A 23,282-nucleotide genomic window follows, 5' to 3' on the forward strand; every position below is an offset into this window, starting at 1 on the left:
AAAATATTTGTTCTCGTGGTTTCGTCGGTTTCTCTGCTGTATCTGTTCGAATGAAGTATGAAAAAAAGCGAAGATTTTTTTTTCTGCTTTAAACAATTTACAAAATGGTCGACAGAGAAAATTGGATTGGATTTTACGTTAAGAAAAGAAAGATTCGTCGCCAAATCAATTGATTAAACAAGTAGAGGAAGTAGTAGCAGAAAAAAAGGAGGAAAAATATTTATAAAAAAGTAAAAGAAACGAAAGATTAGATGGCAATATGACGAACAGAATTTGAAAAGAAGAGGCAGGATAAAAATATGAATAAAAAAAGTATCAGAAAGAAATAAATAACCAGAAAAAGTAAGACAACTGCAAAGAAAAAGAGAAAAAGAATAAAGAGCGATTCAAAATAGAAACTAAAAAAGGAATAAAAACGACAAGAAAAAGATGTTATAACAAAAAAATGCTAAAGAAAATCAGAATTCCTATCTCTGCTATTACATAAAAAAGAAACTTTGTATGTTTATCAGTGTTTGTGCTTGCGTGATTTCGTTCCCTATGGACTCGAAAACTACTGTGCCGATTTTTATTAAATTTCACACGAAGGTACTTTGTCACTGACAGTGTTCTTAGATAGTTTTTGCATCGGAATGTTTTCGATAAATATCGATGATCACTAATCGATTTAATCTGATGAAAGAAGAAACTGACGATGTTGACCAAAGTAAACACTTTTATACAACCTAACATCACAAGTGCATTCGAAAAGTTTATTATCACACAAACCGATAGGCCCGACACATAAAATCAACATTAGGTTTTTGGATGTGATAAAGACGTATTCGAAATGAATGTTTCTGTTAAAAGCACAATTGGCCGGTCATACTTGACTTGTTTATTGTAAACTTAAATTCAAGCTATTATCGCCGAACAACCAGTAAGGCCAGGCATATGAAACCAACATTAGGTTCTTTGATATGACAGAGGCTCGTTCGAAATTAATGCTTCGCTTTAGAGCACACTTGCAGCATAATAATTGACTTTTGCATTGTAAACTTTAATTTAAGCCGTCCATTATATATGTAAATAATTTTATAAAATCAACAGTGTATTCTCTACAGTGCAATGTAAACTACAATGTATTATGGACTAATTCACTGCGAAAAACGTGTGAAGCTTTTTACCGGTGCACCGCGATGGGTCCCCAACTAGAGCAGGTAATCAATCGATTGGGCGATTTTATGGATTTCGGTGACCATAAAAATATGGGAGTGTGAAAAATCCTTTGATCATCATTTAATCCCGGGAAACGCCGAGTCTTTCTGCTATTAAAGAATAAAAACAACAATCGGAAACGAAGACAAAAAAGATGTTTAAACAACAGGAAAACCGAAGAAAATCGGTAGAAAAAAATAGAAATAAAAAATGTCAGCAAAATTAAAGTTGTGAATCAGAAATTCAAATCGTTGAAATCAAAGCATGAAAATTCAAAAGAAAAAGGAAATTATCGATCAATCGAAGTTGCAAGAAGATGAGAGAAATATATCGTTTTGAGAAATATATTCGTCACTAAAAGAGACAGAAAACAATTTGATTAGCAAAGCAAATTTGAAAGAAGAAAGAATAGTAAAATAACGGATCCATTCTTATGATACATCCATCCAATCTACGCGATTAGTAATAAAAATGTGTTTTGAAACCTAAAAGATAAAAAACAATGAACCTACGTTGTGTTTCCGCATTATTTTTAACCTTAAGATGTATAATGTGGATTGTTTGGATTATTCAAGCGATGATTCTCGTCTTGATTGCTATTTCACTGAGTTTCGGCTAATGTAAATAGCGTCATTCTTCGCGTAAATCTTTGTAAATTTGGGAATTTGTATGTCAATCGTGGTTACCTGTGCAGAATGTCTAACTAAACGATTATTTAATCTTCTTGTATGGCCATCAAAGTAATCATGTGGATACGCGATAAATGCATTCATTAAAAATCATTTCTAAGTGACAGCGTTTACGGAAATGAGATTAAAATAATTCCGTTAATAACTGAGAATCTTCCATATTATTTGTATTACTCGAACTGCTTTTCTAATCTTTTCACAATGTTTCGGTTGATGTAACCGCCGTCCTTCCCCAAGTATATCTTATAGAACTCAGTAATTTTACAACACAGTGCATATGAGCGCGTGGGGAAATATCAGCAGCAGCGAAGATTTGCTACCTTGCGAAGAGATTAGCAGCAGCAGAAGTAGCCGAAAAACGCGTATATACAAATTAGGAAGTGTGCGCGAGTTGGCACGACAATAAAAAGAGAAAAGGATGCCAAAAAATCACAGCAGAAAGAAAGTCGACGTCGAAGAAAATGGACGTGTAAAGTCATGGGCGAGAATTGGTAAGCTGTGGCCGGCATGTGGTCGGAGGAAGAATAAAAGTGTACACTGGGTGAGATAACAATAACGATAAATATCACGCAGGCATGACTTCCTTAGATTTCAAAACCCGATACTATGACCACAAAAGTACATTCAACAATAAAAAAAACACCGTATAAAAACAACACTAGCGAATAAATACTGGGAACTCAAAGAAAGCGAACATTCGCCGGTAGTCGAATGGAAAATAACAAGACAAGCTACCACGTGTAGGCATTTAGACGACCCATGTAAATTATGCCTTCATGAAAAATTTGCTATCCTGTACTGTCTGTCAAATTTTAGTCTACAGACTCAAAATTTTATATACAGGGTACTGAGATTTGAGAAAATCGATGTGATCCCTTTTCGGACAGAAATTTGGCTGTTAAGGGGGCAAAGTTCAACGATTTTACCTTTGAGAACACAACCAAACTCCTCCGACAATTTTGGGTCTAAACACTTGACATTTTAGATATCGATTCATTGGGTATGGATCTAACTTAATAACTTGATTTGAGCCCAAAACAATAACTTTTAAGGGGTTATAATAGGGGTCAAATTTTCAAAAATTGTTCTTTTTTTTTTTTTGCTTGTTTTTTTTTTTGTTTTTTTGCTTAGCATACACCTCAAACACCCGGGCACCCATGCTAGTCTATCTATATATCTATAAAAGTGAAAGTGTCTGTGTGGCTGTGTGTGTCTGTGTACATTTCCATACGCAATAACTCTGTCAATTTTTGGTCTACAGACTCGAAATTTGATATAAAGGGTACTGAGATTTGAGAAAATACCCGGACAACGCCGGGCACTCATGCTAGTATATATATATATATATATATATATATATATATATATATATATATATATATATATATATATTGTTAATAATATATATATATATATAAAATATAATATTTTATTGTTAATAAACTAACGAATATATATATATATTATTGTTAATATATATATATATATATATATATATATATATATATATATATATATGAAATATAATATTTTATTGTTAATAAACTAACGAATATTGCATTTTTAATAGAGTAGACTCTAAAAAAGATATACGAGTACAACTTCGGCTTTAAAGCCTTGCGGGAGGATTTCTTGCTTCTTGCAATCCTTTTTAAAATAAAAGACGGTGTTAATATTTCTCTACTCTGTCGTTATTTCTATGGAAGGTGCTCAACTTAACTAAAATTTCTGGTGCCTCTTGTAAGAGATTCACAGCAAGAACTCATCTCTCTGCCACAGCGAAAACTTAGTTTTCTATCTGTAACATAGAGCCGACAACTATATGCAAATACCGCACCCTAAGCGAAATGACGTCACGGTAAAAAAAAAAAAAAAGATTATAAAAACAGAGAGCACATTCGAGAATACGCTCACTTTAAGGGCCTAGATAACGTTTGAGATCACGTTAAAGGCGTAGATGACGTTGGAGATCACGAGAGGCGTCGCAGCCTTCACGAGAAGTTAAACGTGGTAGATGAATTAGAAAATGTCGTCGTACAACAAAAATGCCTTCTTTTCTATTCTTTGTCTACTTTGCGACTTAGACTACTACGTGTTGGATAACATTACATATTTCTATGTGTCGAAAGATAGGCTTAATTCCGAGGAAAAGATCTTCTTCTAAATGGCTTCCCATCTTTAGAATACATTACTATTGGAATGCTGCTCTACTGATTACAATATGGTTGCTTCCGAATCCAATGTCAACTAATACTTGTCAAAAATTGTCTCTATAAGAAATCGGATTGACCATGTCTGTTTTATGTGATTCGTACTTTATCTTAAGTGGCTTTTGTTCGGTGATGTCTTGTGTTTTATTAGTACGAAAATGTGGGTAAACAATATTCTCTTGGAGATATATCTTTTATGCAAGTGACAATGTAGTCTTTTGTTTGTGTTGTTTCTTTTGTATGATTGACAGAATTTAGCTCTGTTTGAAAGTTCATCCTTGCGAGACATAATGGCTCTTACGGGCGGTTTCAGTTGTTATGAAAAATAACAAGGGTATTGCTACAAAATTGCAATGCCATTTACGAATTAATAAAATGTAGTTTTATCGATGAACGGCATTTGAATGCATAAGAATAAACCTTTGTTGAAGCAGTTATCTTAACAAAGACAAATTCAAAACTTATTAAACATCCTGTTTGGTCGACGGAAATAGCATAACATGTTGCGATTGATTTAAGCATTTAATGATCATTAATAATCCTTAATTAATAAAACCATTGAAACATTTGCCCACAATAATCTATAAATATAAAAGCGAAAATGTGTGTATGTTTGTTTGTATGTCTCGCAAAATTTCCGCACGGGTCACGGATTTTCGCCAGATCGATATCATTTTTAACTTCCAACCTTTGCCCGACAAATATTGAAAAATTGGCCAAAAAGGTTAATTTCTTCACCCTAAAATTAACAGTTTTCTACAGGGAGGGTCAGAAAAAACGTCCTCTCATGACGAGTTCGGTTCTACGCATGCGCAAATGACGTCGTAACCTGATTTAGTTTAAAGATAAAAAAATGACCTAATTTCGTCGACACCGTCTTAGCTCAATTGATTACAGGTCGGCGTCATTATCTAAAGGTTTTAGGTTCGAATCGTGGTGTGAGATGTCTGGGTTTTTTTTCGATTTTTAAAGGTTTAATATTGAAACATGGTTATTTATGACAGTGTTTTTTTTGTTGTTTTTTTTTTCAGATTTTTTAACGAAGTTTTAACGTTCGTTTTTCTGTTTCACGTTTTCTTTTTTTTCACATTTTTACATTTAACATCGTTCGTTTACCCTGCGTTAGTTTTTTGTGGGTATTTTTTCGGCATATTTACTTCGCTTATTCTTATGTTTTGATTAACGCCCGAGCACACACACCTCCAAATACCCGGGCAACGCCGGGTACCCCCGCTAATTGTTTATAAGTTTCAAATTGCAATTAAAGAACTTCTTTTTCAGAAACAAAAACTTTTAACGCGTTCTAACATGATTGCAACTTTAAAATCGGGATGTTAGAGTGATTTGTTCTTAAACAATAAACTAGCGATAAATAAGAAACAAAGAAAATCGGAGAGTAAGATGATTAGGAATCTATGTGAGAATGAGAGTGAAAAGAAGGAAAAAGAGAGAAATATAAAGAAACACAAAGAGAAAGAGAGAGAGAAGGAACAACAAAGCGATGAAAAGGTATGTGATAAACGAAAAATGGCGAGACACAGTGTGTGTGTGTGTGTGTGTACATTTCCCTACGCAATAACTCTGTCAATTTTCAGTATACAGACTCGAAATTTTATATACAGGGTACTGAGATTTGGGAAAATCTTTGTAATCTGGTTTTCGGCCAGAAATTTGGCTGTTAAGGGGTCAAAGGTGAACGATTTGACCTTTGAGAACTCTACCAAACTCATCCGACAATTTTGGGTATAAACAATGGAAAATTTATATATAGGTTCTTTGGACATGGATCTAACTTAATAACTTGATTTGTGTCTAAAACAATAAATATTAAAGGGTCATAATAGGGGTCAAAGTTTAAAAACATTGACCGCTGTTTTTTTTTTTCTCAACATACACCTCCAAACACCCGGACAACGCCGGACTGAAATGCTAGTTACACATGAAAGCTAAGAGAATGAGTTTAATTATAAGCACGAATAACTGTTTATAAGGATAGAATGAGCCTTAAATAGTGAGTGAGAGATTGAGAGAAATAGAGATAGAGAGCGCCACATGAGATGAGAGAAAAGAGGTGGGACGGAAAAGAAAGAATAAGAATCTTTCGATAAATATAAAAAAGAGGCAGTGAGAATGGGTTCCCCTAAAGTTACACTGTTCTGTTTACTAAACACGAGAGATTTTTTACTGATTTGAATGAAACTTTGTGGAAATAAACGGTTTCATTATTTGATTGATTTTCGGTTTATTTGTGATTTGGGATTTAATTAAAATTGTACATTAACGTACATAAGTATTTTTGAACAAATTTTTATTTTTATTTTACAGAGGCAATTTAATTGAAAGTCGAAAAGAGTTTAACTTCATTTCCGATCCCGCCATTTTGAGCTCGAAAATGACAACCGATGTCCTCTGGGCATTTTGACGAATCGTCTATCTAATTGATGCTGCCGGGTATAAAGAGGGAATTGGTAGAAATGATCCTGTCTACTTGCTTTGAGATTTGTGTAGATTTAATCACATACAATATTAGATGCACACATACGAATGTCCGTACATACATATGCATTCGTTTGTCTTCTAGAGCATATCAATATTTTATAGGATTATTTAATGCCAAAGCACAATATCAATCCCGTCCGTATATTTCATATATATTTTATCCCGTTTCTATGGCTTAACGCACTCTTCTGCGATCTTGCAGTGCGATTTTGCAGAGCAATATCCAAATCTTGCATTCTATTCACAATCTAAGCATTTTCGGGTCTCTCGACTTCCGGTTATTAATTATACATTACGCAATTTGTGCAATCATATTGGATCAATTTTGATTCAATTTTTATTCATCAGCACTCTAAAATTATTTTTGATTATTTATATTTGAGTGAAGTTTTTTATTTGTTGTATTCTTTAATACAATTGGAAAAAAATTCATCGTACGTACAGGCTATGTAGTTAGTAAAAACCATTTCATCATCAGTGTGGTTAAAAGGGGATTGCAACAAAACAGTTTGGGAATTTACGAATAAGTAATAATTCCTTTGTCGATAAACAATCTTCAAATACATGAGAATAAAACGTTCACGCGGCATAACTTATGCGTTCCTGTTGGATCATTTAATTCAATTTTTATTTCTAATTATACTAGAAAATTGATTTTTATATGCAAATAAATTTTTTTTAAATAATTTACAAAATAAAAGTTTGGAGAATAGAAAGTCGATCGTCATCTTATGATTATCTTAACCTGATCTACTATGACCGATTCGTTTAAGAACTCTTCCTTTCATTCATTCGCCATTTATTGATTACTATAATTTAAACAATCACTTCCATAACACTTCAACTTTATGAGATCCCCTACTTAAAATAGCCCTCGATCGTATGACTGTTTAAAATGGCTGATTTGTGGTTAAGGATTTGGAGGAGACAATAATAAAAAAAATGAAAGAAAAAGCAGGTTAGTAAGTCTCTCATGACCACTTTTAAGAAGTAAACTGCGCTATTGTTTGGTTTGTTTATATCAAAAACATGCATAGTAATCTCTAAATAGGAGTGAAACTTAAGTAGGATGAAATTCAGTAAGCTTCTAATTTAGGAATGGGTGTAGCATTGGATTAATTTAATCTAGAGCAAAATGAATGTTGAGATTGGGCATCTTAAAGGAATTTTATTAGAGCATATAAACCCGCTATCGTGTTATTTTATTCCTAAGCACTGTATCCATTTTGAGGATTTATATCATATAATTTTTTTATCACGTTACTATGGGAACTCTAACAAAAGATCCGAAATCTGACAGGGCTCAATCTCGGATAGTTAAGTGGTTAAAGTACTTATTCTGATGCCCGACAGATCCAGAAACTGTGCGCATTATTCCGAGGCACGTAATTACAATTGATCACTAGGGCTGTGCCAACAGAATATTTTTATCATTTTGCCTCTCAAGTATATATCCGACACAGACACAATTAATCAATCGAGAACGACATCACTCTATCTAACAACATATAAGATGCTAACAACATATAAGATGCTAACAACATATAAGATGTTAACAACATATAAGATGCTAACAACATATAAGATGTTAACAACATATAAGATGCTAACAAGATATAAGATGCTAACAACATATAAGATGTTAACAACATATAAGATGTTAACAACATATAAGATGCTAACAGCATATAAGATGCTAACAACATATAAGATGCTAACAACATATAAGATGCTAATAACATATAAGATGCTAACAACATATAAGATGTTAACAACATATAAGATGTTAACAACATATAAGATGCTAACAACATATAAGATGCTAACAACATATAAGATGCTAACAACATATAAGATGTTAACAACATATAAGATGCTAACAACATATAAAATGTTAACAACATATAAGATGTTAACAACATATAAGATGCTAACAACATATAAGATGTTAACAACATATAAGATGTTAACAACATATAAGATGCTAACAACATATAAGATGTTAACAACATATAAGATGTTAACAACATATAAGATGCTAACAACATATAAGATGTTTACAACATATAAGATGTTAACAACATATAAGATGTTAACAACATATAAGATGCTAACAACATATAAGATGTTAACAACATATAAGATGTTAACAACATATAAGATGCTAACAACATATAAGATGTTAACAACATATAAGATGTTAACAACATATAAGATGCTAACAACATATAAGATGTTAACAACATATAAGATGTTAACAACATATAAGATGCTAACAACATATAAGATGTTAACAACATATAAGACGCTAACAACATATAAGATGTTAACAACATATAAGATGTTAACAACATATAAGATGTTAACAACATATAAGATACTAACAACATATAAGATGTTAACAACATATAAGATGCTAACAACATATAAGATGTTAACAACATATAAGATGTTAACAACATATAAGATGCTAACAACATATAAGATGTTAACAACATATAAGATGTTAACAACATATAAGATGTTAACAACATATAAGATGTTAACAACATATAAGATGCTAACAACATATAAGATGTTAACAACATATAAGATGTTAACAACATATAAGATGCTAACAACATATAAGATGTTAACAACATATAAGATGTTAACAACATATAAGATGTTAACAACATATAAGATGCTAACAACATATAAGATGTTAACAACATATAAGATGTTAACAACATATAAGATGCTAACAACATATAAGATGTTAACAACATATAAGATGTTAACAACATATAAGATGTTAACAACATATAAGATGTTAACAACATATAAGATGCTAACAACATATAAGATGTTAACAACATATAAGATGTTAACAACATATAAGACGCTAACAACATATAAGATGTTAACAACATATAAGATGTTAACAACATATAAGATGCTAACAACATATAAGATGCTAACAACATATAAGATGTTAACAACATATAAGATGCTAACAACATATAAGATGTTAACAACATATAAGATGCTAACAACATATAAGATGTTAACAACATATAAGATGCTAACAACATATAAGATGCTAACAACATATAAGATGTTAATTTCGTGAGAGTCAAAACATAAAAAGAATATTCTCTTGTCATAGCCCTATTGATCATTTCCTACACATACAATCTTACAACTTGTATCGATTTTTATCGAACTCTGTTGAATGTTATGACCTCTTACTACATTTGGTGTTTACGTTACTATGTGAATTTTATGTTATGAGTTCTTAATCATACAAACATCAGTAATTTGATATCTCCTTAGACGCGTCGTTCACACCATAACTCTAGGCCGGATAACAAGAAACGCATTTATTTTTCCTCCTCCATGACAGTTTGATATTGTCAAATACACTTGCTAAATTTGATGGTATAGCTTCCACCTCAGGGATTAATACGAATCGTCAGGTCTTTGACATATTCTAAAAAAGGCAGGTTTTCGCGGCATTTGAAGATAATTTCTTTTGCAGTTATATCTACTTGAGTTACATTTTGTGATATTGACGGATAATGTGTTCCGGAACAATCCTCAGATCAGAGACAACAAAGTTATTGAGATATTCCGCACCAGGTGTCCAAATCCATTCACAGAACATTTTCCTAAATCAATGCTGCAAGCCGCTCCTAAATCGTATCCAAATAAGAATATAAATCCATTTCTTGTGTAATACGTTCTAGAAGAACGTGAAATATCACTGGATCGAGGAACTTATACGAAAGTGGCTTAGCACTCAAAGATGAAATGTGATTCACCTCTCGATCGACATCTCTACTAGAGGCTGGGGATGGGGTTGGGAGAGACGATTTCCACGGAAAAGATTACACGCAGACTCGTTTATCAAGATTAAACTAAGTAAGGTCAGTATCCTAACATGTCGAGATCCACAACCTTCCTTTCATGGACCTTGAATACAAACCTGTATATAAACGCAGTGCTTTCTTCTCGCCCAGAGAAGCGATTGAAGCAAGCCATTAAGGATTGTGTACGGTTGGTGAACAGAAGTACAGCTAATTGATAAAGAATGATAGCAAAGGTGTACATTACTAATGTCTTTACTCTAAAAAAATTCTTTCAGACTTAGGTCTTAACCGACGCTTCTAGCTTTAACTTTACATTAAGCCATTTTCTTTTTCAATCTGAAGATCTGCTGCTAACCACACATTAAGAATTTAAATAGGGCCATTAATCAACTATAAACGAACGGAAACGAAGCATTACTGCTCTAATAAGCAATCTTAAGTCGGTCAACTTGACGTGGTTGATTTTGGTCCGTAATCGTTTCATAACGAGTTAGTGCCACGATATCTCCAGATACAACGCTTTAATCCTTGATGGAAGACATGGGAGAAGTTTTTCATTTGTTGCTTTTGGGAAAGTTTCTATTATCTAAATGTTTCGTCACATTTTTATCCGAGTGTTTATTCGTTCGTTGTTTCGTCGACTTGAAAGGCTTCAAGTTGAAATATCAGTTCTCAGATAGAACTAGTTTACATAGTATAAGGATACCGACAAGAATTTGATACACTTCACTATGAAATAGTATTTTTGATGCATCCTCATCTTTGTATATAACGCTCTGTCGCTCAATCGATCTGTAAAAGATGTTTCTCCATGAGTGTGCATATAGAACGAACGTATCTTACGAAACTACGTTCTTGTTTTACTCAAAATTCGAACCTAGTTTTATTTTAAAATAGTTTTCTATTCTTTTTAACGGAAGAGATTCGCAAATTATTTGAGAGCGTTAAAATTATCGACCTCTCTAAAATGAAAAAAATGGATAACAGAATCCGCCCCCAACCACAGAGAAGAAGCACATGACACCGAGTTAAAACAATGCTGGTATTGAACCAGAAAATAACATCAACGCACATGCACTCTAACCATAAAGCTGCGCACTTTTAAAAGATAGCGTTTCAATTTTAAAAGGAAGTCATGCACTTTAAAAGAAACTTGTAAACTCATAATGACCACGAACATGACCTCAGAACAACTAAATGCATATTAAACTAAAAGTCTAGAATTTCGTCCAAATATGGTTTACGTCATATTTTTATTCTGATTATTCAGGTATTATACAGGGTGGAACGATAAAAGTGTCGCGCTAAAAATAACATCACTACAGTTTTATTTTAAAATTTTTATCGAAAAAATCAATTCAGATAACTTCATTATATAGTAAAGTTGAAATCTATTCAATGTAGCTTCAATCACCGCCTCGATACTTTCCAGAACCGCCGGCAGCGGCTCGTCGAATAGCGGATGGCGGCGCTCAGGCTGGCTTTGGTGTTGTGGGAGATCGTGTTAGTGATGTTCTCGACGTATGACCAAGCGACTTATTCCAGTGGGTATATGTCGATGGAAGAGGGGTAACAGTGAGAGACGGGTTCAAAATCGTAACCCTCCTTCTGCAACTAAGCCTGGTTCTCTTTGTACTTGCGGTCCGGCGCCGAATCTTATTGCCACACCCACTGTCTGCCAGCGGCCACCTGATTGTACCAGGGCATCACCACACTCTTCAGCACATCCAGCTACACTTTGGTGTTGACTTTCGAAGATATGAGGTGGTATGATGCGGCTCTCACTTGAAACACCACCAAAGACCATAACTGTTGAAGCTCAACTGAACGCATGGAAATAAATAACTACAATACAAAAGTAAAAAAGAACAGACATATTGAAAGCAATAAAGTATATACAATATTTACATAGAGATCATTGCTATAGTCATGAGGGACCGTCCCTGGAGAAGGTGTCGGCTGAGTAGTCGTCGACACTCGATCTCGTTGTATCTCTCGTTGGGTCTTTCCCGTCTTTACCTGCACGAAAAAAGAAAGAATTAAAATAAAAAGAATAGAAACCAACTTGCTGCATATACTCAGTCTTGTTCGATCGAAACATATCGCTGGGCATAGGGATAAATAACATACGGTTTAAGATACACCGAATATCTTGTTACGAAAATGACCACATGTTGGGGTTAGGGAAAGACGTCCATCTTTGTTTATGAAAATGAAACGCGAAGTAACTTTCATAGATTAAAGGGGAAATAACTCTCATAGTTTAAAGAAAAAACTTATTTTTGGTTTGAAACGAAACTGTTGTCAACTATTAATAATTGAAAATAAATGAAATTATGAATTAACTTAAAAGTAAATTCAATAAAATTAACTAATTTTTCTTAAAACGATTCTATTACAGAAAACAATAAATCAAACTAATTATTAATATAGATTTTCTTTGGTTTAATATGCAAATGAGGTTATTGAATGTAGATTTCTTTTGAATAAATAGTATATGCATAGACATCATGTTGGAATAAAAGTATATATAAGTTCGTTTAATTGAAAATTAATTTGTGAAACTGTGACTCGTTGTATATGTTAATAAATGGGTTAAAATCGTTTTCAAGGCATCAAAAATGGGTCCAAATTGAGAAAAATCGTTATACATTTTGTATAGTCATCTTAGATTATTTTTAATCAGTTCATATGCATGTCACGTTGGTAGAGTGGTAACGTCACCAACTTTGAATGCTACAGTTTTGTTTTTGGTTTCCATTCTAGTTGATGGCACTCAAATATGTTTTTACTTTTGAAATCACGACTCTATATTAATATATGTGAAATCTGGACACATTAAAATATCATATCTAAGCGTATTTACGGCCGGGCGCAGCCGGGCGCTCCCCGTTCCTGTCAGTATCATTGATATATTTTTATAATTGGATTTTCGATGAAACTGTCATAACATGTTTAAATAAATCTCATTCGTTATTTGTTCACACACACACTCTCTCTCACACACACGCACACGCATATATATATATATATATATATATATATATATATATATATATATATATATATATATATATATATATATAGTGGCTGTACTGATTGCGTTTCAATCTCCGGCGTGTCAGCAGTAATTATCACTTCACGCACTAATGACTGTCTAAGCACGAAACACTATGGTTTGTAGTTATAAAAATTGTTACTATGCATTTTAATTATTATAAATGTGTGTGTGCATTTTGGTCCACTCTTTTTTATCTGTGACCTTCTTTCTAAATTTCATTCTAGTAAGCTTTATTTGTGTTTCTCTTTTAGTTCACACACATGCTATATAAAAACCTACATAAAAAATTTCGCATTTTTTTTTTTACTATTTTACTAATATATTTTTCAACCAAATTTTTAATAATAATCAAATCTTAACAGACTTCAGAATTCAAACTCAATTTCTTTTTGTTTCCTCTTTTTAACTTTCTCTTCTGTTTGGATGTTGGCTTTCAGTATTCATTTCTTTTTATTTTTTCTTGTTTCATCCTATGTATTTTTTCGGCCCTCTCTGTAGCCGATATAATGTGTGGTCTGTCGATATGTTCTGACGTTTTCATATAAAGTACCTTCCCCTTTCTTGGATGTCTCTAAAGCCATTCTATTCAGTTGTTTGTAACGCAATATTTACACTCATATCTTCTTCCATTCTTGAAATGCCGGATGCATCCTTAAGGTTGCTTGGAACTTCTCTTTGATATGTCCTCTTCATGAAAAGTTGGGTCCGTAGGTCAGTATATAGTTTGAAAAAGCATGTTCTTTAGTCCGTCACGATTCATATTTAAAAATCATTTGGATCTTTAAACGTGTTTATATAAGGTTTTTTTTTTCTTTTCGATCGACCTGTCATGCTTAAGTTATAATTACATTCGGGGTTTTTTTTTTACATTTTTTGGAAATTATATTTCAGTTGGTCTGTCGCGCTTCTGTTTATTTATGTATTCTTCAAATTTATTCCTGTAAAATATATCAGTTTATTTGCATGTTTTTGAAAGAACACAATGTAAAGAGTTAGAAGTAAATGATGTTTTTTAGAGGCGGCGAACTTTTAATTAAAATAAATCACAGAAAAATATGTTTATTATTCAAACTTTTTGGCATTTATTTTAAAGCTATATATATATATATATATATATATATAGAGAGAGAGAGAGAGAGAGAGAGATAGAGAGAGAGAGAGAGCAAGATATTGTTGAAATTAAAAGACTTACACCGTTTTCATTTATAAAACTCTTGTTTATTTCACCTTCGATTTCTTCACTACAGCCGTTTCGTTAATGGGATGACAATTCTATGATGTTATGTTTTCATAGAAATTTTCCTCTCATCTACTTGTCAGATGCAATTTCTATTTGATGTTATCAACAAGTTAATTTGTACATGGTAAACTTAGTGTGTTTGTTTGGAGAAAAGAAATCCCATTTCCAAGTTTATATGGTAGAACAGCATGATGTTTGTTCGTATTTGAGCCCCTTGGAGAACAAGATGGCAGATTAATTTGAATACTGAGGAAACCAGAGTCGATAATTTAAAGGCGGTGAATTATTCACGTGTCTGAAACATCCAAACACGTATCTTGTACACTCAACTACAAAAATTGCATTTGATTGAAAGTTTTAAATAACAGTTAATGTTTCTTTGTTTTCATTATGGCAATTTCAATACGAAATGTTAGGAATATTAAAGTGAAGATTTAATAAATTTATACATTTGTTTTCAATTAGTTGATGATAAGAGTTAATGCGTTGTGCATGCGTGCGTATTAGTGCCACGGTAAATATGTATTCTGGCTCAAGGGAAGGGTCGAAAAAAAAGACTCGAACAATGGGTTTTCGTATAAAGAATATATTGTACAAGTAGAACGAAAAAGCTCTCGACATTTTCCGATTATTAAACAGTCTGTAGTTTCGCGTTAGGTCGTGATAATTCGATATTTACATCTTTCCCACCGCGAGGGATGTGACACAAGGTCGTAAGGTGGGAAAATAGTCCAGCACGCCAAGAGGAGAAGCACTCTGACTTTACAAAAATATCTTAGTAACTCCGTTGACATTCTCTAGTGAGGGCGCCTCGGAAAGCAAACAATAAACGAGAAAGCCGAGAGGCAAGTTCTGGGAAGGTGGACCTTCTAGAGATACCAAAAACTGTACGATGGTAAAAATGCCGCCGACATGGTATAGTTTTGTCGGTCTGATTGTCGATCCTTTCGACGTTGGGGTCGAAATAATTACCCCTACGAGTGTATTAGGCACGGGGTTTTATAATTATTAAAAGAGTCTATTACAGATGAATTGGTAATTCACCATAACAATATGCGTGTGAGTGAGTGTGTGAGTTAATAGGTGTATTACTATCTCCTATATGCACCAGAAATGGAGGAGGGAAACTATCGAAGTATTGATATTAGATCTGTTGTGGATTTTGACTCAATTTTTTAATTGTTATTTCACCCCAAACAAGACACAGCGCCAATATCACGTAAGGAGATACTCTCTGAGAGCAAATTTACAACGGTACTATATAGGGAGTTGAGTAGCGAGATATCTGTTCACAATTACAATTGAATTTCTGCATGTTAGTATCGTCAAGAAAGCAAGGATCCGAGAGGGAATTCCAAAGTCTAGCAGTCCGAGATAAAAACCTATTTGAGTAGAAGATTTTACCGTCCTTGGGATATCTACAGTGTAGGGTGGGATTTGGCTGCTTGACGGGTTTATATGAGGTATCTAGGCCGAGGGGGTATAAGTGCTTTTATGCAAGCAGAACACACCTCATAAAAATACTTTTAAAACAGGCACAGGGATGCCACATTTTGGCGATAGGGCATAGGTTGGAATTTGGATGCTAGCGTGGAACCTATTAGGTTGGTAATTATTTTTGAACTCTGTATAGGAGCGAAAGACTGCTGGCAGATGCACCAGTCCAGATTTGACAAAAATACTTGCATGGTTGAATAGTGGATTTGTAGAGGTGCATGATACTCTCAGGTGTGAGTAACCTTTTAGCAAAGTAGAGAGAGCCCACCTTCTTTCCAGCAGTTTTGGCAATTACCTGAATTTATTTGTTCCAATTCATGTTTTCTTTGAATGTTAAGCCATATAAGTTTGTTGAATTAAAGGTTTGGCTAGAAAGAACCAAAAAGAGCAAATTTAATAAATTTTAAGTAATTCGTTTTATCGGCTCAACCTGTTTTATTTTGTGTGTGTGTGTGCTTTTTTTTTTTTTTATTCTTAATTAAGCGACTCTCTGCGCAGACATGCTTACGTAAAAATGATTTTTAGCATGTTCCTTTTGGTCACCGTAAGGTACACTTCGCTGCTACATGGCTGAATCCGACGCTATATTATGACTATTATTAATTGAACATTATATTATTTCAGTACTAAATTCATGAGGCAGTCTAGTGCATATTTAGTTGTCAAGATAGCATCCTCTCATTTTATGAAATGTCTAAAGGGGGAATAGGATATGATAAATTATATTTGAATATTCCTAGCGAAGACGATCGAAGACGATAAACCAATATTAATGTGTTGGGAGGTGACGGTGGTTCAGTGGTTAATTACATTGATTGACAACCTGGTGTAACGTAGTCATTATACTTCCTGAACGGTATCGTTACATTTTAACACTCGGATCATACGCGTTGTGTCTGAGACAGTCGCAAAGAAACAAAGCAAAACAAGAAATTTTGACTCGGCTCTTTTTTTTTCAGTTTTAACAAAAGGCTTTCGAACAACGCAGTTCATTATGTATTTTACGATTCTTCTCGCACCGATATGTGTATAGCAACAACTCTGTCGTGTCAAACACGCTGCTTTAAAAGTCTCTCACGCCGTTACCTGGCCACACACCCATCTTATAACGACACGCCTTGCCAGTTCACTGCCGCCCACGTGTGTTCCCGGCGCTTGCTGTGCAAGTGTCTTTTTTTTCTCTCTGCTTTTCTTTTCCTTCTCTTTCTTTCACTGTAACGTCACTTCGCGATCGTTTGTATATGCGTAAGATGCTGCTTTAAGATTATGTGTCAACAGTTTCGTAACACTAATAAGTTCTTGAGGGATTTAAATTTTATAATTCAGATGAATATATGTTGGCTCAAACAAAAATGTATTTATCAAAGAAGGTAGTCAAGTTATTGGTATGTCCGGTCCGTTGGTGGAATGGAACTTTGATTAATTTCGGTAGAAAATACCTCCCCTTTTCAAAAAGAAAACAAAAGTATATTTAAGATGGCGGAAGAGTTCGATACCACCAACGGACTTATATACACCGGACATACCAACAACTTGGTAACAAATTAATTATATAACGAGGTGAGGAATGATAGATGAATAAACAGTTAGACATTTCTCTTCTCAAACGTACCCGTCTATCTGTTTGTTTGTTTTTCTTTTCGTTACTCTTTTAATTTCCGGCCCTTTCCGCATTGCTTTTGGCTTTTTAAAACTTCCCTATATATATATGGAACTAACTATATTCTTTTACCAGCAATGCTTCCAGCAAACTACCATTTATATATATATATATATATATATATATATATATATATATATAATAAGTTAGAAAATATATATGGCGATTAAGCCACACTGAATATTCCGCGTTTCATCCACTCTAGGATTCTTCGATCTTATGAATCGTTTCCTCCACTCAAGCCTGAAAGCTCCTAGAGTGGATGAAACGCAGAATATTCAGTGTGGCTTAATTGCCATATATATTTCATAACTTACAAACTAACTCTACCAACGTATTGACCACTGTTGAAGTAAATACTTAAAGTTTACGGAAAAATTCATACTTTCGTATATTAATTTATGTGAGTAAATGAAGTATATATATGTGTGTGTGTGTGTGTGTGTGTGTGTATGTGTGTGTGTTTGAGAGAGAGAGAGAGAGAGAGAGAGAGAGAGTGGAGTTTGGGGATATTAATCCTGAGTGCATCTGTATAGATTTAACACATAAAAATAACCGATTTGGCTTTTCAACCGAGTTAGCTATTTCGCTTTTTTCTCTTTGGAAAGTTTCAAATGAATACAAAAGAGATTCCATAGATTATTAAAGCAACTCAAGATCTGATTTTCTTATCAGAAAACTAAACCATTCATTTTTACTGTTTTATTTATTTTGGTTTATTTCATCTGTAAAAATATTCAAATATCTTTGTAACATCCATTGACCCTTTGGAAACTGCCATAGATTTATTAATATGTTTTAATTTTTGTTTTTGTTTTCCCATTCAAGTAATGACTGGAAGAAAATAGCATCGAAAACTAAAATATCTTTTGCAATTCTTTTTGCTTATTCCATCCTGCGAAATCATTGCATTTCTTTGTGAGATCCATTGGTAATTGCAATGGATTTGTCTTTTTGCTTTCCAATTGTAAATGGGAGAAAATCGCATCGATAAAAATTCAGAAAACGTTTTTTTCTTTTTTGTTTTAACTATTTCGGAAGATAACATGTTAAGTGCATTTAATTCAAAGGCACAAATTTATTTTGTTTAGTTTTTTCTCCCCCTCATTTTAGAAGAAATCAAAAGAAGTTCCCTCAACTCGAATTCGCACTAAATAAATGTAATATTCTTTTAAAGAAAAAAGTTTTTGTAAATTTAAAGGTATCTTTTAACATTTCTTTATTTATTATTTTTTGTCGTTCACAAACTTGAGTATGCTAACTTCTTAAAAGAGTGCTTAGAGGAGTACATTATAACGACTATTCCCTTTTTAATAAGTGATTAATGCTTGGGTGTATGCTTTCTTGGTTCATTTCTTACTAACCATAAAACAGTTAGTATTACATTAGATTGTAATCTTAACCTGATTCCTCTGTTCAACATCATTAGATTCACTGTATAACAAAATCATTAAATAAATTTTCTATTCTTTGTGTGGTTAAATTAAAATTTCTAGTAAAAGGGAGATAATTCAATTTACTTTTGCGTTTCTCGCCGGAGCAATGGTTGCGCTCCTTTATTATAGATAACAAGGCAGTGTTGTTTTATCGAAAGAATGCTTTTATTTCTTGCTAAATTCAACTACAAATAAAAAAAAGTAGAACCCAATCTTTGCACGTCTAATAACGCCGACTAGTCCGTTTCGCATTCTCCTTTTCTAAACCTTGACTCTTGTTTTTACATATCGTTTTGTTACGTCAATTTGATGTTTTTGCTTAATGTTCCCCACGTCTAAATCACATTCTTCTTTAAAACAATATCTAATTTATTTGTGGGATGTTTCCCGTTACAATAAACATAATGGAGAAATAAATATTTCTGCTTTGCTATATTCAAATTAATTATTTTTCTCTTGTCCTTTTTTTTATTTTTATTTTAAATCCGTTTACCAACATATGTCGCCACGCTCTGATAACGTTACAAAGATGATATTATTTTTAAACTAAAATTGTACGTCGTTATTTTAAGACAAACATATTGCGCAATCTGTGGCAATAGAATTATTGTTACGATATTTTTTGACAATATTGTCATTTACGTTATTTTGACATTACGGATTGTTAACAAAGCGATGAATGTTATGTCACTTAGTCGGGGGGGGGGGCTTTCGTTTAAATACAGACGCATTTTTTATGATGTCACTTTACATTTAAGCCGTTACCGTGACGTCACGGACTGAAAAACATTAAGGCCAAATGAAAAGTTAGAAGAAAAAAGAAAAAGGGGAAAAAGCGTGGCGATTCGAAAGCTACGAACGACGAGGACGTGATGTCTCCTCCTCTTAGCCCTATGAAAGAGGGCCGGCCGACTGTAAGTCAAAGAGAGAATTATTGCAACCCAACAGTAACTACGTTACAAGAAACAGAGAAGATATTGTGCGGTGTTGTAAATACGTGTCGGCGACATGCATGTGAAGCAGAACGAAATAAATAACTTTTTTTATGTACATAGACAAAGTTTGTGTCAAAGTTTGCGAATTTCTACATACAACTGTTGGTCCATTTTACGAGTAAAAACTGCCCTGTTTCAGCGGATGAACTATCAGCCGATTTTGTTTGCGTAGTAATGAATATCCCTGGAATTTAGAAATGAACACTCTATTTAATTTACATAGATTGTTCTAATTCCAAGTATCGTACATTGAATAATTTTCTGAATATCATAAAAGGAACATGTTGTCAATCAGAAAAATACAACAAGCTTTAACATTGTATATATGACAACTCCAACGAGCATAACCGTACATTACATAAAACTAATATGATAAGAATAATTTGCTGAATTCTTCTTCCAAACATCCAAGTACATGCTAGTCTGTGATTTACATTACGAAATATCTAAAAGCAATTTCTGCCTCTTTTTCAAACATATTCTTAAAAAAAAGAACCTGTGTCCCGTTTCTCTTACAGACTGTATAAATTTGTATTTATACGCATCATTTTTGAAAACAAACAGAGAAAATTATTTACTAATAATGTACACGTTAGACTGGACGTTCGTTACTCTTACGAGAAAGGCACAGTAATAGAGGAACAATCACCAAAGTAGAGTTTCGTAGAATATAATCAATTTCCTGCCACAACAATGATGTCCAATGCAGACCTCGATATATCAATGAAAGTCTTTTTCTTTATCTATGCCGTATTAATTGCTTTTCTATTGTTCTAGTGTTTTTATACTGTTTGTCTGTTTTAAAAGGGTATAAAATAAATGAATCGAGTAGTTTTAGTTTTAATAAGAAAATAAAATTTTAGAGGTATTTGAGATGTAGCAGCCTCACCAGCTATTTTGAGAAAATATATAAAATAAAAGACAATAGAGATAAAAAACACAAGGGAGAAAACTCCAAATAATGCATAGTTACTAGATTTCTATTGTAATGCCTATGAATTCCGATTAATAGCTTTAACAAACTATCTTTGTAAAAAAAATAACTACTTGATCAATTTATATGACTTTTACAATATATTTTTGTTTCATTACGACTAGCGGGTGGTACCCAGCGTTGCCAGATGTTTGGAGGTGTAAAAGAAAAAGGAAAATTTTGTAGGTAGTTAGACTCGAACCCGAACTCATAAGGTTAATAGGCTGATGACTTCCCGCCACACTACGATGGCAGAGAAGTGATAAAGCGTGAAATAAAATCCTTAAAAAGTGCGTGTTTTATGAGGTCAAACATCACGCCACAGGGAATGAAACGCACAAGTGGCAGATGCGGGCGGTATTTAATTCCGTACTTAATTTTACTGCGAGATAGTTCTTTTTTACCCAACTTTGTCTAGTTTTTTCCCCCAACGTGTTGAGGAAAACCAGCTCCCTCTTAATTAGGGGAGTGTCCAAATGAAAGCAATTGTCTGATATAACAATGAAAACCGACATTGACCAAACGTCCATCGCTTTCTGTGCGCCGGGGAACTGCTGATAAGATGCAGTTTCGCTTTTTTATACTGAAAAGCGAAACAAAGACGCGGCAATCGAAAAAAAGATCTCGAAAATAGCGAAAGTAAAAGTCGGGCAAACTAAATATAGCCGCGATTCTCGTTCTTAACTCGTATATATTATGATTTAGACAGTATATGAAAAGTTTTAAGAAGGGGTGGCCCGACCGAAAAAAGCGTTTTGCGGACATACACAAAAAGTGCACACACCCACACACACACACACACACACACACACACACACACACACACACATTTTCGCATTTATATTATAGACTATGTAGATCAGCAGATGTTTATTTTGTTGTTTTTTATATAATGTAATATGGGGGAAAAAGCTATTAATGAATTTGCAAGTAACCCGTGTTCTTATATAGTTTTAATGTTCGTTATATTAGTGTTGTTAACTATTTGTTGAAGAAGCAAGTCTTTCAGAACAAATTTCATCAAGCACCTATTCTGGCACTACACTTAACCTGCTTGCATGTAAAACGTATTCTTACCTAGTAAAGAATATTTTGTTCGAATCTAGACTACTCCTTTAGAGGAGCTAGATGTTCCAATATGTCAATAACCGACCTTGTGTGTAAATTTTGTATACGGCATAATCACGTTGACACACCGGTTCCCGTTGGATCACTGAAGTTAAGCAACGTTGAACTTGGTCAGTACTAGGCTGTATGTGCTCTCCGCTCATCTCGGCATTGTTTCCAGTCGTCCTGGCTTTCTTGCCACTGGATTCAAGCAGTACCGATTCAGGTGTGGTTGGAGATCGCGTAATCCTTGCCTCACAATTACACGCGCAGCTGCCTCTACAGGGGGTATCCTTTGTCTTTCGAAACTTAACGGAAGCATCGTGTAAATTTATCCTTTTTAGAGAGACTAGTAAATAAAGACTAGAGAAAGCGCTTTAAAACCTATTATAATCTCTCCAGCAATTGCGCTACGCCCTGTTTTTCTCTTTTGCCATTTTCATTTCGAATTTTTAGCAAGACAAATGTCGTACACTTAAATGCATGTATTGCCGTTTTTATTCAGATAAAAAGGTAACAAGAATAGAGCAGCAATCAACAAAGTTTTGTAAAAGTATACACAAGTTCGTATTATTTAGATTTATTAGAGTAATGTTCTCATCTTGAGTGTCATTGTGGGGGAAATAGAAACGAAAATACAAACGACCTATCTGTGAAGGGCCCACGTGTCTGCCTGTCATACGCATTGGACAGTAAAAAGAGAAACAAAGATGGAGTCTGCGATATTTAGCAGAAACGATCTTATGTGATCTTGCGAGGTCACGCGAGATTCACGAGGGTGAATGTAATATAAAAGCAGGTCGTTTGGGAAGGTTTTCGCTGTACAGACGGTAAACAGATGATGCTACAAGACGGTTATTCAGTGCA

At 33.6% G+C, this 23,282-nt stretch overlaps 1 protein-coding gene across 1 annotated transcript in view; it reads left to right on the top strand.

Annotated features, from left to right (window-relative positions):
- The window catches only part of LOC145278280 (gamma-aminobutyric acid receptor alpha-like), a 1,175,437-nt gene that overhangs the window by 585,678 nt on the left and 566,477 nt on the right, over window positions 1-23,282 (top strand). The window lies entirely within an intron of this gene.

The sequence above is a fragment of the Euprymna scolopes genome, chromosome 1 (genome assembly GCF_053919585.1).
Source record: "Euprymna scolopes isolate OS-2025 chromosome 1, ASM5391958v1, whole genome shotgun sequence".
Taxonomy (NCBI): Eukaryota; Metazoa; Mollusca; class Cephalopoda; order Sepiida; family Sepiolidae; genus Euprymna; species Euprymna scolopes.